The sequence below is a fragment of the Aotus nancymaae genome, unplaced genomic scaffold (genome assembly GCF_030222135.1).
Source record: "Aotus nancymaae isolate 86718 unplaced genomic scaffold, 86718_ANA_hifiasm-v0.15.2.pri h1tg000012l, whole genome shotgun sequence".
In the NCBI taxonomy this organism is placed as follows: domain Eukaryota; kingdom Metazoa; phylum Chordata; class Mammalia; order Primates; family Aotidae; genus Aotus; species Aotus nancymaae.
This window is the reverse complement of record NW_026988423.1, coordinates 39,971,911-39,983,917: the sequence shown is the minus strand read 5'-3', so window position 1 is coordinate 39,983,917 and position 12,007 is coordinate 39,971,911. Positions and strand designations below refer to the sequence as shown.

Sequence of the window (12,007 nt, the reverse complement as noted above, 5' to 3'; positions counted from 1 at the left end):
AAAGAAAAGTCTGTGGCATTTACCCAACACAGCACTTCCTGCTCCCCAATATCATATAGTGCCTTTGGAAGTAAACTGCCAACTCTTCTTTTTGAAAAGACAAAAAAAAAAAAAAAAAAAAAATAGTGGCACACACATATTTATTTCTGATTTCTAGGGGCCTTTACAGACACTAGTTTCTGTCTCTCATGACATAAAATGCTAAAAGAAATGGTGATATACTATGGAAAGACAGACAGTTTGAGTCAGCTGATACCAAAGATAACTGTTGCGGCAGCAGAGAAATTGCAGTACCACAGATGGGGAACAGGTGTAGCAAGTGATAACTGACTACTAAGAAGAAACATGAACCAACTCCTTTAACTAAAAAACCCAAAAATTTTCAGAAAAGACACACTTTAAGAACATGTTTGAGACACTAACAAAATCTCTAGCTAAGACAGTTGGTTTCAGACTATGCCAAGACAAAGCTACATCATAAAGACTGTGATGGGTAGCTTGCTTTTAATATCTAAATCTCAATAAAAAATTTTATAATGCAAGGCCAGACATGGTGGCTCATACCTGTAATCCTAGCACTTTGGGAGGCCAAGGTGGGTGGATCACTTGAGGTCAGGAGTTCGAGACCAGCCTGGCCAACATGGTGAAACCCCATCTTTAAAAAAAATAATAATAATGCATACTAAATATTAGGGCAACATGGCCTCATCAAAAAATTTTAAAATTTTCTGAAAGAACTATTAAATAATGAAGCTGTAAAATTGTAAAAATTTAAAATAAATTGAATAATGAGTTAAATAGGAACACAGACAACTATTGAAAATCAGAAAAATGAGGATAACACAAGTATTAAAAATGTCAAAAACAGGAATTGTGAAGGTAAAATTACAAAAAAATAGCTAAAAAGGTTTAAAAGGAAAAAATTATGTAAAATTGAAGATGCTCTACAAGCAAACTAGGATACATACGAAGATATTCATAACACACATACATAAGCACGATTTCAACAGTCACAGACAAGAAGAGAATCTTGGGAGCTGTAAGATGAAAGTGACGTGTCATCTACAAGCATAGTCTTATGAGAAAACCAGTAAATATATGAAGAAAATTTTGCAGGCCAGAAAAAAACTGTGTGATATAGTCAAAGTCCTAAAAATAAATAAAATAAAATAAAATAAAAATATCTGTCAAGTGAGAATAATATCAGCAAAACTTTCCTACCAGATAAAAAGGAAAAGATCTTCCAAAATAACCAAATCCTGAAAAAGTATATTGGCACTGCATATGCCCTACATATCAAAGATGACGAAAGGAGTTATTTCCACTGAAAATTACATGATGCAAGAAAACAACACATAATCATATGAAAATACATAACTTTCTGGGAAAGATAAGCACATACCATAACGGTGCAGTAAACATTTTTAATTATTTTCTAAAATTTGCATGATGAAAGCATAGAAATTATTATAAACAACTATTAATGGATATATAACATAAAAAGATGTAATTAGTACCATCAATAACAATGTTGAGGGCACATGAAATGAGGAAAAAACTTTGTATGTGGCCAGGCACGGTGGCTCACACCTGTAATGCCAGCATTTCGGGAGGCTTAGGCAGGCAGATCACGAGGTCAGCGTTCGAGACCAGCCTGGCCAACATGGTGAAACCCTGGCTCTACCAAAAAACTATAAAAATTAGCTGGGCATGGTGGCACACACCTGTAGTCCCAGCTATTCAGGAGGCTGAGGCAGAAGAATCACCTGAACCCGGGAGGCAGAGTTTGTCCTGAGCCAAGATCACCCCACTGTACTCTAGCCTGGGCTAACAGAGCAAGATTCGGTCTTAAAAAAATAAACTTTATATCCAACTGAAGTTAATTTTCTTAACCAATTTAAACTATATTGTTGCATCTTGTAAAGGTTTTATGTCATCCCTAAGGTATCCCTAAAGTATCCCCAAAAAATATACACAAGAAAGAAAAGCATATTGATACAAAAACCGAAAAGACACAAAGACAATGAGGGACAAAGGTACAAAAATCCAAACAACACTAGTAAGACTTTCTCCTTCAGAAAATTATTTGGGGGAAAAAAAAAAAAAAAAAATATATATATATATATATATATAATTAACTTTCCAATCAGGAGACACATATTCAATAAAGGGATGTATTTTTAAAAACTGAAAAGATCCAACTTGCCTTTCTACAAGAATCAGCAGAGATCTAATAATAAAAAAGGACTGAAAGTGGCAAGATGGAAGTAGACGTTCCAAGCAAATAATAACAGAGCAATAGAGGTCAAAATAATATTACACAAGCCACATCCTAAGTAAAAAACTGTCATATTTTTATAAAATGTTCTTTAAATCAAAACTCCAAAGAGACAAATAAGGACATTAAACAATAATAAGTTCATGGGAACCTATGACAAATTTCTGTGTGTGTGTGTGTGTCACATCAGGGTTCCAAACATATAAAGCAAATATCAACAGAATTGAAGAAACACATAGAGAGTAATATAATTATAGTAGAATATTTTAATGCCCACTTTCTACAAGACTAAAATAAGGCAGAATATTAGTAAGGAAACAGTATAAAACAATATTCCTAACAGAACTAACACAGAACTCTATTTTCTCATACATACCCTATCAACAGCTCATACAACTTTCTTCTTGATAAACCACCAATTAAGTCAAAAAAGTCTTAAAAAGTGTTTTAGAACAGAAATTTTGTGGATTACTTTCCACAAAATGGAATGAGACTATGAAACAATAATACAAAACAAGTTTACAAATATATAGAAATTAAACCACTCTTTAGCATGCTCTTGTTCAAAAGTTGCAATTAATATTGTGAAGATGTCTATACTGCTCAATATCATCTACAAGATTTAATGTAATGTTTTTCCAATTTCTCATTGCATTTCTGAAGACATAAAAACAGCAACCCCTATTATCTCTTGAGATTCCCGACAATACAGTACCTAACAATCTTCAAAAAAAGTATTTGGAAGCATTTAAAATCAAAACACATGTTCTGACTTTAAATGCCTCCAAAATTACAAAGCTAATGAATTAAAACAATTTGCTACAAATATAAAGGTAAAAAAAGTAGACTAATAAAATAGAATGCAGCACATATATATATACTTTGCATATATGGTCATCTGAAGAGTCATTTCATACCCATAATTATTACAGCATTGCAACTGAAAAACAACAGGTAAAACCAATGCAAATTTCTGTCACCAAATCATTCAGTAGATATGATTAAAATATAAAAATACTTGGCCAGGTACTGTGGCTCATGCCTGTAATCCCAGCACTTTGGGAGGCCAAGGAGAGTGGATCACATGAGGTCAGGAGTTCAAGACCAACATGATGAAACCCCGACTCTACTAAAAATACAAAAATTAGCCAAGCATAGTGGCTCTCGCCTATAAACCCAGCAACTCAAAAGGCTGAGGCAGTACAATAACTTGAACTCCGGGGTGCAGAGGTTGCAGTGACCGAGATTATGCCACTATACTCCAACCTGGGTGAAAGACAATCTGTCTCAAAAAAACAAAACAAAAAAACTGGCAACTGGACTGTCACTCAGTTTTCAAAAAGCAGAAAATATTTTAACAACTACAAAGATAAATCATGATGACATTATACAAAATAAAATGAGCCAGCCACAAAAAGACAAGAGATTATATGAGATTTTGAAGCAGTTACACTCCTAGGGAAAAAAAAAAAAAGTGGTGTTTGAAAAGCACCATGAAAGGGGAAAAATGGGTAGCTGTTTAATATGTGTTGAGATTTAGCTTTGCAAGATGAAAACATTCTCGTAAAATGTTGCATAATGTAATTATTATGACTAAACAATATTTATTGCAAATTGTGTGTGTGTGTGTGTGTGTGTGTGTTGTAAATTTTGAGACAGAGTCTTGCTCTTTCACCCAGGCTGGAGTGCAGTGGTACCACCTCAGCTCACTGCAACCTCTGCATCCTGGGCTAAAGCAATTCTCATGTCTCAGCCCCCAGAGAAGCTAGGATCACAGGCATGCACCACTACAACTGGCTAATGTTTTGTATTTTTAGTAGAGACAGAGTTTCACCATGTTGGCCAGGCTGGTCTCCAACTCTGGACCTCATGTGATCCACCTGCCTTGACCTCCCAAAGTCCTGGGATTACAGGCGTGAGCCACCACGCCCGGCCTGTTATTTTTGACAAGTAAAATTAAGCAGTAATACTAAAAGGAAAACAGTTATAAAAGTTTTCAAATTATCTTTAAATCCAAAAGCATTTCTCTCACACAAAAATATAGATTCACCAATAAACAGATGTAGAAATTAGAAAAACTTTATGCCTACTCACTTAGAATTAAAACAAACCTACACAACAAACATACAAGTCATTAAAACATATGGCAATATTTATACAGGAAAACAAACAGAGAGATAATACTGGAAACAGACATATGGCTGATTTATATTTCATTTTTCTCCACACTGTCTTAAATTGCAGAGTTAAATATTTTAATACACAATTATAATATAGACTAAAAAATTACAATACAATTAACTGGTGTGACATGGCATACCCTAAAATATGTAACACAAAAATATAACGTTGCAAAACAAAATTAAAACATGGGAGTAGAAAACTTACTGGATATAATCAAGTACATCAATATATTCATGAAGGGAATCTTAGAAGAAGAATAAATGAAAAAAGTAATACAGAAGTTATGTGAAGATAAAAAAGGCTGCTAGTTTCTCAAATTTTGATGTAATAAAAAATATTCTGGTCTGGCGTGGTGGCTCACACCTGTAATCCCAGCACTTTGGGACACCAAGGTGGGCAGATCACTTGAGGTCAGGAGTTCAAAACCAGCCTGGCCAACATGGTGAAACCCTGTCTCTACTAAAAATACAAAAATTAGCCAGGCATGGTGGTGCATACCTGTAAGGAGGCTGAGGCAGAAGAATCGCTTAAACTCAGGAGGTGGAGGTCTCAGTGAGTGGAGATCATGCCAGTGTACTCCCATCTGGGTGACAGAGCAAGACTCTATCTCAAAAAAACTATATATATATATATATATTCCTAACCAATTATATTTGATTTGAAATTATTTTACTTTAAAAACGAGATAAAAATATTTTCCAATATAGTAGTTGAAGGTGTCCAGCACAACCAGTACAGTCCTACAAAAAAAATGCTACGTGATGTCCATGCACAGTAGATTGTGCCTGTAATTCTACAGCCTTAAGAGGCCAAGGGAGTCAGATCACTTGAGACCAGAAATTCAAGATTAGCCTGAGCAACACAGTGAGACTCTACATATGAAAAAAAAAAGTCCGGATGCAGTGGCTCACACCTGTAATTCCAGTACTTTGGGAGGCCAAGGCAGGTGGATCTTGAGGTCAGATCGAGACCATCGTGGCTAACATGGTGAAACCCTGTCTCTACTAAAAATACAAAAAATTAGCCAGGCTTGGTAGCATGTGCCTGTAGTCCCAGCTACTCAGGAGGCTGAGGCAGAAGAATCGCTTGAACCCAGGAGGCGGAGGTTGCAGTGAGCCAAGATCGCACCACTGCACTTGGGTGAAAAAGCGAGATTGTCTCACAAAAAAAAAAAAAAAAGAAAAAAAATTCTGAAATGAGTCTATTATTTTAAAAGAAAAAAAAATGCTGGACAGCATCATAAAATCATCGCTATTAAATATATTAAGTATAAAGCTCTCTATTCAATGTAAATATACAAATACACATAGAATTCTTTATTATCATCGTGATGGTGTAAAAAACCCTTCATGATTTATGGAATATGAAAAACAAAATATAAAACCTGCATAAATCTATTAATAGATACATAACATTATTATAATAATTATTTTGAGATGGAGTTTTGCTCTTGTTGCCCAGGTTGGAGTGCAAGGTGGGATCTAGGCTCACCACAAACTCTGCCTCCCGGGTTCAAGCAATTCTCCTGCCTCAGCCACCTGAGTAGCTGGGATTACCGGCATGCACTACCATACCCAGCTAATTTTGCATTTTTAGTAGAGATGGGGTTTCTCCATGTTGGTCAGGCTGGTCTTGATCTCCCAACTTCAGGTGATCCACCCGCCTTGGCCTCCCAAAGTGCTGGGATTACAGGCATGAGCCACCATGCCTGGCCAAAATAATATAATTTTTAATATCAATAGCAAACTGGAAAATACTGAAGTATAGCTTTTGTATTCAATTTGTTATTATGACATTAAAATATATTTTTTCACTTTAAGATGTGGTATGTTATCTCCATTTTTCAAGATGATTACAAAGATGATATTTATAGAAAGTATGCAAAACATAATAAAATTAAACCATGTCACTAAAAAATTAAAACAAAAATTAGGGTAGTAGAGCAGGAAATGAGGAAAACATATCTACAGGGAAAATGTGGAACATATACACCATGGAATATTATGCATCCATAAAAAACGATGAGTTTGTATCCTTTTTAGGGACATGGATGAACCTGGAAACCATCATTCTCAGCAAACTAACACAAGAACAGAAAATCAAACACTGCATGTTCTCACTCATAGGTGGGTGTTGAATAATGAGAACACATGGTCACAGGGAGGGGAACATCACACACTGGGGTCCCTTGGGGGGAAATAGGGGAAGGACAGCGGGGAGTGGGGAGATGGGGAGAGATAGCATGGGGAGAAATGCCAGATATAGGTGATGGGGAGGAAGGCAGCAAACCACACTGCCATGTGTGTACCTATGCAACAATCCTGCATGTTCTTCACATGTACCCCAAAACCTAAAATGCAATAAAAAAAAAAGAAACATATAAAACAGTAACAATAAAAAGTAATAGTAACTTCATTTAAGTAATTTTTACAAATTAGTTAAACTACTTGATTAAAAAAATGTAATCGCAGGACTTTGGGAGGCCAACATGGACTTATCATTTGAACCCAGGAGTTTGAGACAAGCCTGGGTAACATGGCAAAGCCCTGTCTCTACAAATAATACAAAGAAATAATAGCCAGGTGCAGTGGCTTACACCTGTAATCCCAGCACTTTGGGAGGCCGAGCAGGCGGATCACTTGAGGTCAGGAGTTCAACAGGCAGCCTGGCCAACTCACTGAAATCCCATCTCTAATAAAAATATAAAAATTAGCCAGATGCAGTGGTGCATGCCTGTAATCCCAGCTACTTAGGAGGCTGAGACAGGAGAATCACTTGAACCTGGGAGGCAGAGGTTGCAGTAAGCCCATATCACACCACTGCACTCCAGCCTGGGCGACAGAGCAAGACTCCATCTCAGGAAAAACAAAAACAAACTGGGCATGATGGTACATACTTGTAATGGTGGGCTGAAATGACAGAATCATCTGAAATGATAGATGAAAATGATAGTTATCTGAGTTTGGAAGGTTGAGGCTGAAGTGAGCCATGATCACATTACTGCAAACCAGTGTGGTTGACAGAATGAGACCCTGTCTTGAAAATAAATACACAAAATAATTATAAAAAGCAAAAGAAACAGAATGCCAGAGTGGCTTAAGAAAAAGGCATGAAATATGCTGCCTACAACAGACTCATTTTAGCATTGAGTCAAATAGGCTGAAAGTAACAGACTGAAAAAAATCCATATTCCATGAAAATAGTAACCACAATTGGGTGAGGTAGTCATAATCATATTATCACAATATGCTTTAAGTCAAGTATTAGCAGCCAGGCGCAGTGGCTTATGCCTGTAATCCCAGCACTTTGGGAGGCCAAGGCAGGCACATCACCTGAGGTCAGGAGTTTGAGACCAGCCTGGCCAACACAGTTAAACCCCATCTCTACAAAAGTACAAATATTAGCCAGGCATGATGGCAGGTGCCTGTAATCACAGCTACTCAGGAGGTTGAGGTGGAATAATCACTTGAACCTGGGAGGCAAAGGTTGCAGTGAGCCAAGATAATGCCATTGCACTCCAACCTGGGCAAGAGAGTGAGACTTTGTCTGGGGCAGGGCAGGGGGAGGTATTAGCATAAGACAAAGATTGATATTATATAATGGTAAATAGGCCAAATTTCCAGGAATCCTGAACTATTATATCTATCTGTTTATCTGTCTGTCTGTCTGTCTGCGTATATATATCATGGCTTCAATATGTATAATTACCAACAAAAGTAAAGCAGGAAATACATAGCAACATAATAATTGTAGACATCAAGACCTCATTTTCAATAATAGAAAAGTCAAATAAATTAATAAGAAAAAAAAAAAAAACACTGAACACCAGGTGTGGTAGCTCATGCCCATAATCTCAGCACTTTGGGAGGTCGAGGTGGGTGGATCACCTGAGGTCAGGAATTTGAGACCAGCCTGACCAACATGGCGAAACTCTGTCTCTACTAAAAATACAAAAATTAGTTGGGCGTGGTGGTGAGCACCTGTAATCTCAACTACTCAGGAGGCTGAGGCAGGAGAATCGCTTGAACCTGGGGGGCAGAGAGGCTGCAGTGATCTGAGATCATGTCATTGCACTCCAGCCTGGGTGACAGAGCATGACACCATCGCGCAAAAAAAAAAAAAAAAAAGAAAAAGAAAAAGAAGAAAACTTAGACATTATAGACTGTATTAATTATTTTGCATATAAAAGAATACCTGATAGGGGATAATTTATAAAGTAAAAGACAGGACAAATGTGAGGTGAAGGAGCCAGGTTCTTTTAATGAATCAGGTTTCATTAGAACTAATAAAGTGTAAGCTTTTTGATTACCAAGAGGATGGTGCCAAGCCATTCATGAGGAATTTTCCCCCATGACCCAAACACCTCCTATCAGTTTCCACATTGAACAATGAGAATTACATTGCAGCATGCAGTTTGGAGAACATGGACATTCAAACCATATTATAGATCAACTAGGCTTAACAGACAAATAGAAAACTTTCCAGTCAAAAGCAAGAGATTACCCAATATTTTTATTTACACCTGGTTTATCTGTTAGGACACATATCAACTCATTAAATTTAAGGATACCAGCTGGGTGCAGTGGCTCATGCCTGTAATCCCAAAACTTTGGGAGATGAAGGGAAAAGGCTCATGTGAGGCCAAAAGTTTGAGACCAACCGGGGCAACCTCGTGAGACCCTGTCCCTACAAATAATACAAAAAATTAACCAGACATGGTAGTGCATGTCTGTAGTCCCAACTACTGAAAACCCTGAGGTAACAGGATCACTTGAGCCAAGATGGCAGAGGCTACAGCCAGTGAAAACCATGCCACCACACTCCAGCTGGGACGACAGACTAAGATCCTGTCTCAAAACAACAACAACAACAAGTACTGAGAGGACCAAAATTATACACTGTATATTTTCTGACCAAAATGAATGAAACTAGGAACTAAAACCAAAAGCAAAACTGGCAAATCTTAAAATATATGAAAATCAAACACATTCTTCAACATATTTCTGCTCAGGGGTCAAAACATTAAATTTTTAAAAAATGTCAGCTGGGCCCAGTGGCTCACATCTGTAATCCCCAGCACTTTAGGAGGTCGAGGTGGGTGGATCATCTGAGGTCAGGAGTTTGAGACCAGCCTGGCCAACATGGTGAAACCCAGTCTCTACTAAAAGAATACAAAAATCAGCCAGGCGTGGTAGTGTGAACCTGTAATCCCAATTAAGTGGGAGGCTGAGGCAGGAGAATCACTTCAACCTGAGAGGCAGAGGTTGCAGTGAGTCGAAATCACACCACTGCACTCCAGCCTGAACATACAAATTCAACATAATTTCTACAAAAATCCCAATAGCACAGATTTTACAGAAATATTGTTAAATTTTGATTATGAACTATAGTCAAACATCCATGAGAGAGAACAAACAGGCATTATGCTTTCTGATTTCAAAACATACTAAAAGATACAACAAAAACAGCATGGTACTGACACAAAAACAGATAAACAGATGAAAGAACAGAACAGAGAACTCAGAAGTGAATCCTTCTGTATATGATCAAATGATCTTCCACAAAGTTGTCGTGAGCACAATAGAGAAAAGATGTTCTTTTCAAAAAATAACATTGAAAACTGGGTATCATCACTGATAAAGTTGGATTATTTCCTTGAACCATATATAAAAAATATTTTAAAATAAGATATTTAGAAAATTGCCCAGGCGCAGTGCTCACACCTGTAATCCTAGGACTTTGGGAGGCCAAGGCAGGCGGATCATGAAGTCTGGAGTTCGAGACCAGCCTGGCCAACATGGTGAAACCCTGTCTCTACTAAAAATACAAAAATTAGCCAGGATGGTCGTGCATGCCTGTAATCCTAGCTACTCAGGAGGCTGAGGCAGAAGAATTGCTTAAACCCAGGAAGGGGAGGTTGCAGTGAGCCGAGCTCATGCCACTGCACTCCAACCAGGGCAACAAAGCAAGACTCCATCTGAGGAAAAAAAAAAAAAAAAAAGGTACTTAGAAATAAAAAAAAAACAAAAATCAAACCATAAAACAAATCTCTTAGAAAAAAATATAGAGGAAAGACATGGCATTGGTCCTGGCACCATTTTCTTAGATATGACATTAAATGTATAAGCAACAAAGAATAAATACATTTATGCTATATTTCAAAATGTTTACACATCAAAGAAAACACTGACTAATGCAACAATGCCTCTTACTAAACGGGCAAAATCATTTGCAAATCACATGTGATGGGAGTTAATATTCAGAATATATAAACAATTCTTCAAAAGGAAAAATAAAGTTGAATAACTTGATTTAGAAATGGACAAATAATTGAATGAAATTTTCATCAAAGAAGATATACAGGCCAGGCACGGTGACTTGTAATCTCAGCACTTTGGGAGTCCGAGGTGGGAGGATTATTTAAGGTCAATAGCTCGAGACCAGACTGGCTAATATGGTAAAACCTCATCTCTACTAAAAACACAAAATTCAGCCAGGTGTGGTGGTGTGCACCTGTTAATTACAGCTACTCGGAAGGCTGAGGCAGGAGAATCACTTGAACTCAGGAAGGCTGGAGGTTGCAATGAGTTGCATGCTGAGATCATGCCACTGCACTTCAGCCTGATCAACAGACTCCATTTCAAAAAAAAAAAAACACCACAAATGGGAAAAAAACATTTGAAAAGACACACAAAATTACTAATTTGTAGAGAAATGCATAAAAATCACAAGAAAAAAATCATCTCACATCCATCAGAATGACCACTATACATTTCTTTTTTTTTTTTTGAGATGGAGTTTCGCTCTTGTTACCCAGGCTGGAGTGCAATGGCGCAATCTCGGCTCACCGCAACCTCCGCCTCCTGGGTTCAGGCAATTCTCCTGCCTCAGTCTCCCGAGTAGCTGGGATTACAGGCACACACCACCATGCCCAGCTAATTTTTGTATTTTTAGTAGAGACGGGGTTTCACCGTGTTGACCAGGATGGTCTCGATCTCTTAACCTCGTGATCCACCCGCCTCGGCCTCCCAAAGTGCTGGGATTACAGGCGTGAGCCACCGCGCCCGGCCCCACTATACATTTTTAAAAACATCAAATTTGTTATCATTTTTATTGGAAAATAAAACACATGTTGATTGTTGCTGAAAAAACCAAATGCAGCCATTATTGTAAAATGTTATAAATGTTCCTCAAATAATTAAAAATGAAATAATCATTAAATACAACAATCCCATTTATAAACCTGTATCCAAAATATGCAACACAGGACCTGAAAGACATATTTGAACATTCATGCTTATTGTGCCACTTTTTCCAAAACCCAGAAGGCTGAAGCAACCCAGATGTTCCTTGAAGACATCAAAAAACGTAACATACAATGGAATATTATTCAGCCTTAAAAAATAAAATCTTGTCACATTTTAAAGTAAGCTTTGAGAATATTATGCTGCCTGAAATAAGCTAGTGACAAAATGATGGATATTATATGATTCCACTTCAATGAGATATCTTAAGTAGTCACACTCATAAAAACACAAAGTGGAA

The 12,007-nt window shown here is 37.3% G+C and overlaps 1 protein-coding gene across 1 annotated transcript in view; it reads right to left on the bottom strand.

The window, feature by feature from the left end:
• The window catches only part of LOC105714959 (zinc finger protein 273), a 44,827-nt gene that overhangs the window by 19,721 nt on the left and 13,099 nt on the right, over positions 1–12,007 (bottom strand). The gene's annotated exons all lie outside the window — the stretch shown is intronic.